The sequence below is a fragment of the Canis lupus genome, chromosome 8, assembly GCF_048164855.1.
Source record: "Canis lupus baileyi chromosome 8, mCanLup2.hap1, whole genome shotgun sequence".
Taxonomy (NCBI): domain Eukaryota; kingdom Metazoa; phylum Chordata; class Mammalia; order Carnivora; family Canidae; genus Canis; species Canis lupus.
Window position 1 is genome coordinate 19084867 of NC_132845.1, and position 14955 is coordinate 19099821.

Below are 14955 nucleotides of genomic sequence, written 5' to 3' on the forward strand. Positions count from 1 at the left end.
AAGCTCCTGGTGATGTAGCAAGTAGGTTTCATGGGTATTTGTATCGTGTTACCTCATCTTCTAGAACATAAACTCTGGAACTGAATCTCTTCATTGAGGAGTTGCTGAGTTGAGCTGTGAATGTGGATCGAAGTGGACCTTAGTCCTACGTCTTTATTTATTTTATTTTTATTTTTATTTTTATTTTTGTTTTAGTCCTACGTCTTTAGAAGAAGTCGAGGTGCTCTACACACCTGGTTTTAGAGTCCTAATCAAGGAAAGAACTTCCCTAGACATTCTCACTCTTGCCAATGAGTATTCTTGTAAGTGGAAGTGGACAAGTAGAAGTGGAGACTACCAAATACAGGGCACTGATGGACTCTTCTCCAGTGCTCTCTAATGCTCCCCAGGATGGTGCCACAGGGATAGTGAGGGAGGGCACCTGTAACTGTGTGTGGTTTGTCTGCTTGAGATCCATTCTGCCTCTGTTCCAGAAAGTTCTATTACTTGATTAAGTTCTCTAAGTGCACTACCCAGCTCACTAGCTCTGGAACCTTGGGTGATACCCTGGAGAACTTTTGATTGGTGCCTGGGGACTTTGAACGTACTGCTCAGTTGTCATTTTGGCAAATGGCAGGCCTTTTGAGTAGGGTTGAGTTGGCGTAGAGAATTAAGGAGATTTCACAGGAGCGGTCCAAACAGAGGTAGGAAAGAGGTACAAGAGAGAAAAAGGGCTGGATTCTCAGGTATTGCCTCATTGCTGTGTCTCATTTTCTCTCTTCCCCTCAGACAACCCTTTCACTGTGGCAGTAAATCAGTACCACACTGGGTTAATTATGAAAAGCCAAAAGGGTCTTCTCTCTTCTCCTCTTCACATTTGGGTGAGATATCTCTGTGACTGAAGAACTTTATTTTATTTTATTATATGTAGCTGGTGACAGTAATGGGCCATCAAGATTAATATTGATCCGTGGACAAGGGCCCTAGTAAATAGGCTGATGAATTGTTTCTGAAGTTTCAAGTGAGCAAGCTCCTTTTCGGGCCGGGCATGTGTTTGTTGACTGAATATGAATTCTATACCCAGCACATCCTGCAAATCTGGCTTAACCTGTGAAAAGAGGGGGGAGCCATGTTCTCCAAGTAGCAGCTCATGATGGGCGCTGCAAAACTCTAGGGGGAGCCATTCGCAAATATGATATAAGAGATTAGATAGATTAATGACATTGCCATCTTTTTCTCCCAGGTCTTAACAGTTCTTGGGCCACCTTTTTAGTTGCATCTCCCCTCACTTTTATTTTTTCTATCCTTCTTCCTCCTTTCCTGAGGGTTTCACAGATTGGGGGTTTCACAGATTTGTACATGTTTAGTATTACGTTTGCCAGGATAGGCTAGGTTATGCCGCAGTAACCAAAAATTTCACAATTTCAGAGGCTCCAATAACAAGGATTTATTTCTCCCTCAGTCTTCACATCCGTTACATGTTGGCTGTGGGCTCTGCTCCAAGTCATCCTCAGATCCAGGCTGAGAGACATCCATTTTTCCTCACAGGGAAAAGGGGACAGGGTGAACCACACAGTGATTTTTAAAGCATCTGTTTGCATATCATTGGTCAAAGAAGTCTACACAGCTATGAAAGGAGGGCAAGGACACCTAACCTTCTCATATGCCCTAAAGGATGAGACCCGGAGCACCCGGGAACAGCCTTAATGACTGCCATGGGTGTTGTGAAGAGGTCATGGACTTTGAGCTCAGTCAGACATGGGTTTGAATCCTAGGTCCGCTTCTTATTTCATGTTTAATAACTTGCAAACACGTCACATTTTCTCTGTCCCCAGTTTCCTCCCTGGTATAATAGAGATAATAATTGTATTTTCTTAGGAATGATGGTGATACAGTGCCAGTTGTGTAGTAGGATAACCAACAAATGTCTTTTCTCTTGTCCCCCCTACCTCACTCTCCCCCGGGGGTCCCCTGTAGTGCCAGTGCTTTGTGTTAGTCTGTTGAATAAGGGGAAAAACTGCCCCCATCTTCCAGCCAGCAAACAAGAAAGCCCTGGTGACATTTGCCAAAGCTCATGAAAATAGCTATTAGGAAGGCAAACTGTGCTTAGAAAAATATTAATTGGACTTTAAGCTCATTAGGAATTAGAAACAGCAACAAAAATGTTCACCTTTAGCATAAAGGAAGAAAATCCTTGAGAACCACATAGCCTCCCCCTAAAATGCATAGCTACTGACTGACCCTCTGTAAATGCCCAGAGGATTCTCTTTGCCTGGCTACAGCAGTTCAGGACAACACAGCAGACACAAGTGACTTCAGGATACCTTTCATGCTTGGCAGGCGTCCCCATTTTATTTATGATATCAAAGCTGCGATGCTGTGTTCTCTTCTGCGGAAGACATAAAAGAGATTCAGAAGTCATCCAAATCATCTTGTAATTAATGTTACCACGCACGCCCAGGACATTAAAATGTTAACAGTGTTAGAATCGTGTGCTTTGGAATACCGAGTGAGGGCTTTATTAGAGAGAAATGCTCAGCAGATGTCATCCACCCTAATTGAGGACATCAGGGTGCCTGCTGCTTGTTCTTATCAGTGGTGCAGAGGGTTTTTTTTTTAATTTATTCATTTTCTTTACTGCTAGAATCTGCTCTCATTATTAGACTATCTTGTCACTCATTTGCATTTCAAGTGCTGGGACTGGGGGGGTAGCAGCTATCTGCCTTAGAAGAACACTTCAAGGGTTACTCTATCAAATAGCAGCACAGTAGCACAGTGAATCTGACATCTGGGTTATCTTATTCCCAGATGCTCTGTGGTGTCATTAGCAGGATTAATCTTAGCTTTAATTTCATAATGATTCTTATTCTAATATATGTGAATGAACACAAAGTCTCTTGACTCATTATCACCAATTTACCCAAGATATGTAATCAGGCTCTTACATTCACCAACATTTATTTTTGCTAATACATCTAAAATTGTAGATTAAGCAAATACAGTTAGTTCCAGCTGAGTGAATGCCTACTGAGGTAGCACTGTAGTATTTATGTTTTAATTAAAGTACATTAATGGTGTTGTTTTTAAATATGTACTGACCAAAAATGTGTTCACGGGGACCAGTAAAGTCGTTGTTCGAGCAGCGTCCAGCTGTAAAATTAGTCACAGCAGCATTACATTAGAAGCCATTACCCACTTCTTTTGCAAATTATTGAAATTCCCTCTGTTAATTATGTTTTTAACCTTTATAAATAAGATAGAGGTACGTAGCCTCAATTCCAAACAACTCTGCTCCCCTAAGGAAACAGAGCGGCAGGTCCTTAATGGTGAGCATAATTGTAATAAGCTTTGTTGTTTTCATTCCCATTCAAGGTTACCATGTCACATCAAATATTGTCACTGTCAGTTCATGACTCAGAGTAGCCAAAAGGCCATTTCCCCTCTCATTTGACACTAGGTTTCATAATATCCTTACAGAGGGCAGGCTGGGGGCGGGTGGGGAACGAAGAGATGATGCTCTAGCAAATTACAACTCTCTCTTCACTTACCTTAACACTGGACTAACTTTTTTCATTTACCAGCTGTTGTCACCCAGCAGCATGTAGTGCTTTATTATTGATGGATAAAATGTTCAAACATTTAAAGAAATGAAAGTCAGCTTTGCATTTTTAATTAATTAATTAAAAGTACTGTAAATGCCAGCTTGTTAATTGCTTTGCACCTGCAAGCCAACACAGGTTTTGTGCACTCTTTCTTTGAATATTAAATTTTTTCTCGCATGTCTTTATAATGCTTGGGAAGTCTCTCCAGCAAACATATTAGTAAAGAGTAAATATTGAATCTTAGACAAAACTCATGGCTTCATCTTTCACTGTACCCAGAATAGGATTTAAAGGAGGATTTAGATTTCCAAGGCTTCTAATTAAGTAGTGATAATCAGGCTTTCTGCTGAGGGTCACTTCCTGGGAGTAATTTGAGTTATTAAAATGCATGTTTTTGTTTGTTCTGCTTTGTGAGCTAAAACTGATCCCTTTTAATATAGCAGCAAATATGCAAATTGGTGTTTCATTATATTGTGCAATTTATGGCAATCTTCTCTAATTTACTAAAAGGTCAGGAGCCTGACCTTGTCATTCAAAATTTTTTTCCTGGTAAAGCTAAACTAATTATGTGGATTTTTTTTTTAAATGAAACTCTGAAAGTGTGCAGCATGGTAAAGAATGTGACAAATTTAACTTTCATTTAGCTCTTATAATCATAAGGATGGCCTTCAGTTTTGTGCGGATCCCCAGTAACAAAGAGTAGGTGATCTCAATTGTGATTTGGAAATCAGTTGGTTTTAAATACTGCAGAGAAAAAAGAGAGAACTTAAAAACAATTCTTGTGCCTCAGAAAAATGTGGCAACTGGAATAGCCTAGCTTTACTGAGATAATTAGCACGTAAATACTTTAAATTGTCATAGGCCAGAAAATGTTAAAAAGAACTATCATGATCTCAATAGCAAGTTTTTTGTTCAAAAGACTTACCAAATCTTTATATTATTTTGTTCTTTATTGATACTAAATACACTTTAACTTTTTTTCATTGCTTTACAGAGCTTTCAACTTTGACCAAGATGATTTTTTTTAAGATTTATTTATTTATTTGAAGGGGGTAGGGATAGAAGGAGATGGAGAGCAAGAATCTCAAGCAGACTCCTGTTGATCATGAAGCCCTGGGCGAGGGCTGGATCCCACCAACCTGATGTTACGACCCAGGCTGAAACCAAGAGTGTGATGCTCAACCAACCGAGCCATCCAGGCACCCTGATAGGAGAATTTTACCTCAAATATTTTTAAATCCTTAGGAGCACAGGTTGGTACCAATGAACTGTTTACCTTTAAATTATAGGCAGTGGTTCTCTCTCTCTCTCTTTTTAAAAGATTTATTTATTCGTGAGAGACAGAGAGAGAGAGAGAGAGAGAGAGAGACACAGGCAGAGGGAGAAGCAGACTTCATGCAGGAAGCCTGATGTGGGACTTGATCCTGGGACTCCAGGATCACTCCCTGAGCCAAAGGCAGGCACTCAACCACTGAGCCACTCAGGCATCCCATAGGCAGTGGTTCTTACACATTAGTCTGAATAAAAATCACTTGGATTTCTTGCTAAAATTTAAATTCTATGGTCCCATCACCTCAAAATTCTGGTTCAGTAGGTCTGGGGTTGGCTTCTAGTAATCTGTATTTTATTCAGGTGGTTTATTGTCTATACAGGTGACCCTTGAACAAGATGGGTTTGAAATGTATGTATATTATAATTTTTAAAAAATAAATACAGCATAATAATATAAATGTATTTTCTCCTCCTTATGATTTTTTTTAGCATTTTCTTTTCTCTAACCTTTTTTGTTATAAGAATACCACATATAATACATATAATGAAAAAATATGTTAGTTGATTATGTTATTGGTAAGGCTTCAACAGTATACTGTTAGTAATTCATCTTGGGGGGAGTCAAAACTCATATATGGATTTTGACTGTGTTGGTACCACTGACACCCACATTATTTAAGGGTCAACCTTACTTTTAAAAGAATTCATAGCAATTTGACTCTCCTCCACCCAATATGCTCATTTGTTTAGTTGGTTATTTATCACATATATATGGCAATTTTAAAAAATAAAGGAATAAAGAAACATCTATTATGTGCCATGCATGATCAATACCCTTAAGGAGCTAGCCAGAAAAACACATGTATAAATGGTGATGGGGCAACACTAAAAAAAGTATAAGCAAATTTTTAAAAAATATCTTTGAGAACATAAAGGAAGTAAAAATTAATTATAATTGGGGGACATTTAGCAAAGGAGATTATATTTAGACTAAGAAGAATGAGAGTATTCCTCTAGATGGGGAAAGTAGGAGAAAGACAATACTGGCTATCAAAGAGCTTGAACAAATGTCCAGAGATGGGAACATGCATGGTGTGTTCAGGGGAAGGTGAGCGACATAATGTGACCACAGCACAGCACTTGTTGTGTCATAAATTGGTAGTAGGAGTAAAATTTCAAAATTTCCTGAGATCAGATTTTGCAGGACCTGGAATGTCTCAGTGCTGAGCAGTTAGGGTTTTATTTGTTGGGCAGTGGGACACCAGTGTCAATTTTAAAGTGAGGGATTGACCTGATTAAGGCTGTGTCTGGCAACAGTTTGGACAGGAAAGATCAAAGACATTAAGATGCCACTCATAGTCCCTAGAAAGATACTAAAGTCCTGAACAAAGACAATGGAGTTGAAGATGGTGGACTGGATTCAAGAGACAATTCAGCAATCAGTTGGATTTGAGGTGGGGTTAGAAGGAGGTGTGAAGGGAAGGGAATTTGACATCCAAGTTTCCAACTGAGGAACTGTGTGGATAGTGACACCATTAACCAAGACAGGAAATGTGGGAACAGAAACGTTATTGATGGAAATAAAGATTTTGACTTAGAAGCTTGCTTAGAAAGTGTATTTGAACCAGTAGCAGTGGCAGCTCTAGGAAGCTTGTAAGAAAGGCAGGATCTCAGACCTCCATCCTAGATCTACTGAATCAGAATCTATACTTTGTACAACATTTCCAAGTGACTTATACACACAAGAAAATCTGACAAACACTGGTAAAAGAACATACAAAGTCTGTTGTTGTGACACTATCATTTTGAAGGATTCTACCAAAAAGGGCTTTGTGGTTATATAAGTTTGGGAAAAGCTTTATGTGATGACCTACATGGTACTATTCTTGGAGATTCAAAAACTATAATTTAAAGAACAAATGCAGTCTAATGTTAGTGGAAAGAAGGAATTAATAAAGATCAGAGCAGAAATAAATGAAATAGAGACTTAAAAAGATAGTAGAAAATGTCAATGAACCTAAGAGCTGGTTCTTTAAAAATATAAACAAAGTTAATAAACCTTTAGCTAGACTCACCAAGAAAGAGTGGAAATAAGATCAGAAATGAAGGAGAAAATGCTACAACTGATATCACAGAAATATGAAGGATCATAAGAGATTATGAATAATTATATGCCACCAAATTGGACAACCTAGAAGAAATGGATAAATTCCTAGAAACATATTACCTTCCAAGTCTGAATCATGAAGAACTAGAAAATCTGAACAGGTCAATTAATAGTAAGGATATTGAATCAGTAATTTAAGAACTCTCTACAAACAAAAAAATGCCCAAGACCAGACAGCTTTTCTAGTGAATTTTACTTAACATTCAAAGGTGAATTAGTACCCATCTTCTCAAACTCTTAAAAAAAAAATAGAAGGAAGGAACGATTCCAAACTCCTTTTATGAGACCAGCATCATCCTGATACCAAAACCAGACAAAGGTATCAGGAGGGAAGAAAATTACAGGACAGTATCCCTGATGAGCATATATGCAGACAATCCTCAACAAAATATTAGCAAGCCAAATTCAACAATATTTCAAAAGGATCAAACACCATGATGAAGTAGGATGTATTCTAAGGATTCAAAAATGGCTCAACATCTGCAAATCAATCAATGTGATGCACAACATTAATAAAATGAAGGTAAGATAAGAGGAATCATATAAAACCACTTCAGTAGATGCAGAAAAGATATGTGATGAACATTCATTTATGATTAAAACTCTCGACAAGGTGGGTATTGAGGAAATATACCTCAACATAATAAAGGCCATATATGACCAGCCCACACCTAACATCATTCTCAATGGGGAAAAGTAGAAAGCTTTTCCTCAAAGATCAGAAACAATACAAGGATTACCACTTTTGACACTTTAATTTAATATAGTATTGGTAGTCCTAGCCGGACCAGTTAGGCAAGAAAAAGAAATAAGAGTATCCAAACTGGAAAGGAAGAAGTAAAACTGTCACTATTTGCAGATGACCTGATACTATATATAGGAAACCCTAAAGACTTTGCTCCCAAAATGGTGAAAACTAATCAATGAATTTGGTTAAGTTGCAAGATACAAAGCCCACAATACACACTAATTTGCATTTCTACACACTAATAATAAACTATCAGAAAGACAATGTAGGGAAATGATGCCATTTACGATTACATCAAAGAGAATGAAATACGGCTCTATCAGATGGGCCAGACCTGCTTCTGGAAGCAACAGCACAATGGCTGCCCAAGGAGAACCCCAAGTCCAGTTCAAACTTGTATTGCTTGGTGATGGAGCTATTGGAAAAACAATGTTTGTGAAATGCCATCTGACTGGTGAACTTGGGAAGTACATAGCCACCTTGGTTGTTGAGGTCCACCCCTTGTGTTCCATACCAACAGAGGACATATTAATTTCAATGTATGGGAGACAGCTAGCCAGGAGAAATTTGGTGGGTGAGAGACAGCTATTACATCCAGGCCCAGTGTGCCATTACAATGTTTGTAGGAACGTCAAGGGTTCCTCACAAGAACGTGCCTAATTGGCATAGAGAATCTGGTTCACGTATGTGAAAACATCCTTATTGTGCTGTGTGGCAACAAAGTGGACATTAAGGACAGGAAAGGTAAAGCAAAATCTCTTGTCTTCCACTGAAAGAAGAACTTTCAGCACTATGATATTTCTGCCAAAAGTAACTACAACTTTGAATAGCTCTTCCTGGGGCAGCCTGGGTGGCTCAGAGGTTTAGCGCTGCCTTCAGCCCAGGGAGTGATCCTGGAGACCTGGGATCAAGTCCCACGTTGGGCTCCCTGCATGGAGCCTGCTTCTCCCTCTGCCTGTGTCTCTGCCTCTCTCTCTCTCTGTGTCTCTCATGAATAAATAAATAAAATCTTAAAAGAAAAAAAAAAAAGAAAAGCCCTTCCTGGCTTGCTAGAAAGCTAATTAGAGATGCTCACTTGGAGTTTGTTGCCATGCCTGCTCTTGCCCCACCAGAGGTTGTCATGGCCCGAGCTTTGGCAGCACAGTATGAGCGTGATCCAGAGGCCATTTAGACAACTGTGCTTCCAGATGAGAATGATGACTTGTGAGAAAGTGCAGCTGGAGGCCCCTTCTTGGTTGCAACCCAACCAGAAGTCTGGTTTTATAGGCCACTCTCCTGCGATGTCAGTGGTGCAGCATCTGTGCCACCTTATTTTATAGCTAGGTGGAACATGTGTTTGATCTTTGGCATGCTGAAGGAGATGAATGGACTTTGGAGTGAATGTGGAAGTTGAAAAAGTACCTTCCTTTTTTGGACCTGCATATTTAGCTGTTTGGAATACAGTTGCTACACCTGCATGTGCTTTGAAGCATATTTATAATAGCCAAAACATGGAGACAATCTAAGTGTCTATTGATGGATGAAGGGATAAAGAAAATGCAGCATATATACATGATGGAATATTATTCAGCCATAAATAAGCATGAAGTCTTGCCATTTGTGACAACATGGATGGAACTTGAGGGCATTATGCTAAGTGAAATAAGAGAAAGACAAATACTATATGATCTCAGTTATATGTAGAATCTAAAAAAATGCCAAAACCAAGCACAAATCTAAGTTCATAAATATAGAGAACAGATTGATCGTTGCCAAAGGTGGGGGGTGTCTGGTAGGCAAGGTGGGTGAAAGGAGTGAAAAGGTACAAACTTTTAGTTATAAAAGAAATAAGTCCTGGGGATGTAATGTATGGAATGTTAACTATAGTGAATACTATTGTATTGCATATTTGGAAATTCCTAAGAGAGTAAATCTTAAAAGTTCTTATCACAAAGAAAAAAAGTGTAACTATGTGTCATGATGGATGTTGACTTCCTTGTGATTGTTTGGCAGTGTACCAAATAGTCATGTTGCATCCCTGAATCTACTATAATGTTAACAAAACAAAACTCCTGAAATTTGCATTAGTCTGTTAAAGCTCTGAAGAGTTCTTTAGCAATGAAATCTGTCTGATTTTGCTTAAACCAACATTTAAAAAATGTATTTTGTCATGAGGTAGTGGGTTAATTGTGTTCTTCCGAAAGATATGTTGAAGTTCTGATCTCCAGGACATATGAACGTGACCTTATTTGGAAATAAGGTTTTGTGGAAGTAATCGAGTTAAGATGAGGCTTTACCGTATTTGGGTGGGTGCTGTAGCCAATGAATGGTGTCTTTATAAGAGTTAGAAGAGGGAGGCTTCTAGAAAGACACACACAGCGAAGAAGGCTGTGTGATGACAGAGGCAGAGATTGGAGTGACACAGCTACAAGCCTAGAGAAGCTAAAAATTACTGGTAACCTCCAGAAGCTAGGAAGAGGCAAGGAAGGATTCTTTCCCGAGCCTTCAGAGGGAGCGTGGTCTTGCCAACACCTTAATTTTGGACTTCTAGCCCCTAGAACTGTGAAAGAATAAAATGGTTTTAAGCCATCCAGTTTGTAGTAACTTATTATTGCAACCCTAGGAGACTAATAATGTGTGAATCTCTAAGACAAATAACAACACTAACTAACATTCTGAGAGTCACTAGATTAGAAAATACTAGTTTAGAACAAACATGGAGATGTCCGGGGTATGTGCATGTGCAGCTGTCAAACAGGCTTTAGAAACTGGGTATAACTTTCAAGAGAGGGTCAGGATAGATGAGAGACCTTTGGGAGTAAAGCATGCAAGGGGGCAGTTTCAGCCTGGGGAAGGCATGACTTTGGCCAGGAAGAGCATTTAAACAAAAACCCTGGGAGGATAGCTGTAATTGACGGAAAATGGGAAAGGAGCAAGAGAATGGGCATTTAGGAGCCATAAAAGAAGAAATAGAAAGTGAAAAGATATATGCACCCCTATGTTTATTGCAGCATGATTTACAATAGCCAAATTATAGAAGCAGCCCAGATTTCCATCCATAGGTGAATGGATACAGAAGATGGTTAACAGAGGGGAAGTGGTGGGGGGATGGATGAAATCGATTAAAGGGATTGATGAAGAGCACACTTACCACAATGAGCACTGTGTAATGTATAGAATTGTTGAATGAAATTGTACACCTGAAACTAAGGTACCCTGTAGGTTAGTTATACTTCAGTCATAAAAAAAGAAATTTTGATAATAGGGGAAAAAAAAAGAAAAGACTTTTAGCAATTAGGAAGTCAATAGTAATCTTCGAGAAAGCAGTTTGAGCGACCTGAAGTAGAGGCCAGCTTGCCATGGATCAAGGAGTGAATGAAAGGTCCTTCAGAAACAGAAGTCAAGGTAAAAGGATTTTCAGTTACCAATCCTCCTTGAAACCTTGAAAAAAGTTTTGGAAAATATTTTTTTTTCTGGAAAAAATGAAAAACCTCCACTTGAAAAAAATGCAAAAAAAAAGAAGAAGAAGAAGAAGAAGAAAACTCCATCTTAAATGAAATCTAGAAACTTCATTATGAACAAAATCTGGCCAGTTCTGAGAAATGGAGACTAAAACTGAGGGTGGAGACTGAGAACCCAGACACCTCCTCAGATTTGAGCAGAGTCAGATTTCTAAAGGTACATGTTACAGTCTTCAGATCCAAAAGATCCTTCAGTTTCCTGGGATCTAGAGAAATGTGACCAGGGAAGAAGTGGACGTGTCCCTATGCAGACTCAGTCATCAAGCATAGAAGAATGGGTGGGGCGGAGCTGAAGGGAACCAGGGATATTGTCTGCACTACATCCTAGCCCCCAGCTAATGGCTGTACAGTGGGGAGGGTGGAGGAGAGACGACACTGTGCTTGCCAGATCACAACACAAATCAACATCCTAGCTGAGAGAGGACGAGAAATGTGCATTCAAAGGCCGAGGACAAATTTGGTGAGAAGGTTTTTGAGATAATACACTCCATTTAAAGCTCTGGGCTGCCTTTCTTCACAGTAGTCTTCAAGCAAATGATGGCCTCAGATAAAGTTACCCCAAGAAATGTAAATAACCACCAGAAAGGAACACATTAGGTCATATGCATAGGGATAAAAGAGGAAGGAGTAAGCAAAAGTCAGACAACATACATAAATCAGAAGAGAGATTGTTCTATGAATCTGACAGGGAATCTTAAAGACACTATAGGCAACATCATCTCTTGGGGAGGAGGAAGTGCACACACACACACACACACACACAATGATTGAAAAGGAGATAAGACAATGGAAGAAAATGAAAAAAAAAACAAATTGGTAGAATTTGGTAAAAAATAAATGATGAGAGAGCATAAAATCAATGAAGAGATAAAAATCTCATTAAACCAAAAAAAAAAAAAAACAACAAAACAAAACAAAACAAAACAAAAAAACACCCAAAGCAGAATAAGCAGAATTGAAAACATAGGGGTACAATGGTTAGGAGATGGTGAAGCAAAGCCTGCCCCTTTTAGGTGTCTCTTATTGAAGTGCTTCCCATTTCTTCTAAGTCTTATCTTGATGGTATATTCTGTTAATTAGTAACAGGAGAGCTGGGATTTGGATCCAGAGCAGTGGAATGAATTCTTTGATCCCTTTCATTCCTCCTTTAGGTGCTGAGTTATTCTTTTGCAATGTCTTTATCTTTACAAGATTTCCCTTAATAATTCTCATGAGTACCTTTTTTTGCGGCATAGAAATACTGATGATGTAAGCTGGTGAAGTGAAAACATATGGCCAATGGCTCCATGCCTCACAAACAGTAAAAGAGGTTTCTAGAATCTTATGGAATAGTAAAGCATACATGGTATCTGTCCCCAAAGTTTTTTAATTGGTTAGACCTCAGCTTTATAATCTCCCTTAAACTGATGGCCTTCAAGTGGTTTTCATGCTCCACAGAGGTGAGAATGTCTCCGAACCATTGGCTTTAAGCGACTGGCTTTGAGTTTAATGGGCTGGAAGAGTCTCTGACAACAAATTTCAATGGAGAAGCCCATCTCAGAGAGCAGACCCTAAATTCATCTCTCAGTGCCCTTTCCCAAGGAAGTCAATTTCCTCTGTCCAATGAACAACTGCCCATCTTTGATTTGGGTTTTCTTTAAAGAACTTGATGCCAATGGCCAGTGGATGTGTAAATGCTGTTCAGTCCATCCAATAATACAGCTCAGGCCAAAGTTTTGATACACAAGTCCTAATTCCCTGGAAAAATGATCACATTTTTTTAATGTTATCATGCAGTTGTTTTCTTGTTCTCTTGAGCATCACTAACCTACAGTTGGCCTTGCCTGCTAACATTGTGCATTAATTGAGGCTGGGAAACCTGATGTTAGGGGTTGAAACAGGTCCCAGGCTTCCTTTGGACTGTGTTGGCTAACACATGTGGCTGTGTGTGTGGGTTTAGCTCCCAAGAAGTACAAGAGGGTCAAGAAAGCTCTCCCCATAGGAAGTTCTGTTAAAAGAAAATGAAAACTCTAGAGGGCCCCACATGTATACCACAGGGAGGCCTCACACTAGAACAGAAGAAGCCAGGGGCAGTTTCATCATCTTAATGAATGGCACCACCACCCACCCAGTCAGAAATGTGTAATTATCCCTGATTTTTCTCTTGCTTTCATTTTCCATGTCTAATTTATCAGTAAGTCTCTTTGACTTTACCTCAAAAAAGGAGCATTGAGTCTGTCTTCTATTTCACTTCAACACTTGTGCCACACTCTCCTGAGCTCCTGTTCGGACTCTAAACAGTTTCTCGTCTCCCCACAGCCATGCATTTCCTCCTGCAGTCCGTTCTCTGCATAGTAGCCAGTACCATATAAGACACAGACCAGGTCACGTCACTCTTCTATTTAAATCTCCAGCAGCTTCCAGTTTACCTCAGAAAAAAATGAAACTTCCTCATAACTTTCAACATCTTGCATAATCTAGCCCCTGCCTACCTCTCTGGGGTCACCCCAGCCAAATAAGTTTCCATTCAATGCCATGAATACACCAAGCCCTTTCCTTTCTCAGAGCCTTTGTACGGGCTGTCTCCTTCTCCTGAAAATGTTCCTTCCCCAGTACTACATGAATGATAGCCTCTCATTTTTCAGTGCTCAACTTAACTGTTCAGGACAGCCTTCCTTCCTGAAAGTAGGTGTGTCTCATTCATTTTGTTCTCTGCCTCTGTCTCCTCCTAGTTCTTTTTCTTACATCTTAACAATATCTATGGTTATTTTAGTTTATTACTTTTTTCTCTCTCCCCACTAGAGCAAGAACACCTCAAGAGCAAGTAGTCTGTCTTGTTGCATTCACTAATGTACCCCAGGACTTCACACTCTCAACAAATAATGGGAAGACAACAAATAAGTGAACAGATGAATCCATTCTTGCAGAGCGTATGTGAGTTCAGAACCATTAACTGGTACACATTCATATGCTATGTGCCCTTTCCTTTCAGAGTTTTAAAGAAAGACATCATATTTGGGGACATTTAATTTTTAGAATCCTTTGAACTGGAATTCTTTTTCAAATAAATGTCAATAGGTTTCCAAAAGTTGAAGTCTGTTATGAGCTGTGTAACTGTAAAGGCATAGTCTGGAAGGTGACCCATTCTCCAGTGAGTGTGCATTGCTGGTGAACATTCAGAACAATCCAGCCATAAAGCAGTACAACCACAAACCTCAACAAAGCCCTAATCATTTCTGGCTACGCAGTTGTTTGTATCAGCCATTGGATTTTGGCAAGTGAACATCAAATGGATGTTGATGAGGACTTTACAAGCAACATGTATCAGTTTTAAAAATGACTTGTCATTTATAACTAAGAAAATCATAAGATATGCCTACTATAAGCATCTCTTCCACCGGAAGAGACTATTATGGAGGAAGGATGGGAGTAAAGAATTTGAATTAGATTATGCACAAAAAAAGTTAGTTTGGAAGGGTATACTTGCCTCTAGGTATATTTGGCAAGGTGAGTTTTTCTTGTCCTCCTTTATCACTTTTCTTTACCCCTGGTCAGAAAGAACTTCTAGCTTAATAACACACGACCTACTGTTAAGCCAGTATGGACAGCTGTAAGAAACCATCTGTACTGCCAAGAGGAAATCTTGTTTGTCTTGCAGTGTTTTACATAGAAAGCTGAAAGATCACGGACAATGCCCACGGGGAACTT

The 14955-nt window shown here is 39.2% G+C and overlaps 1 pseudogene; it reads left to right on the plus strand.

The window, feature by feature from the left end:
- The first annotated feature begins 8125 nt into the window (after window positions 1-8125).
- On the plus strand, window positions 8126-8975 carry LOC140637554 (GTP-binding nuclear protein Ran-like; annotated as a pseudogene).
- Window positions 8976-14955: the final 5980 nt, after the last annotated feature.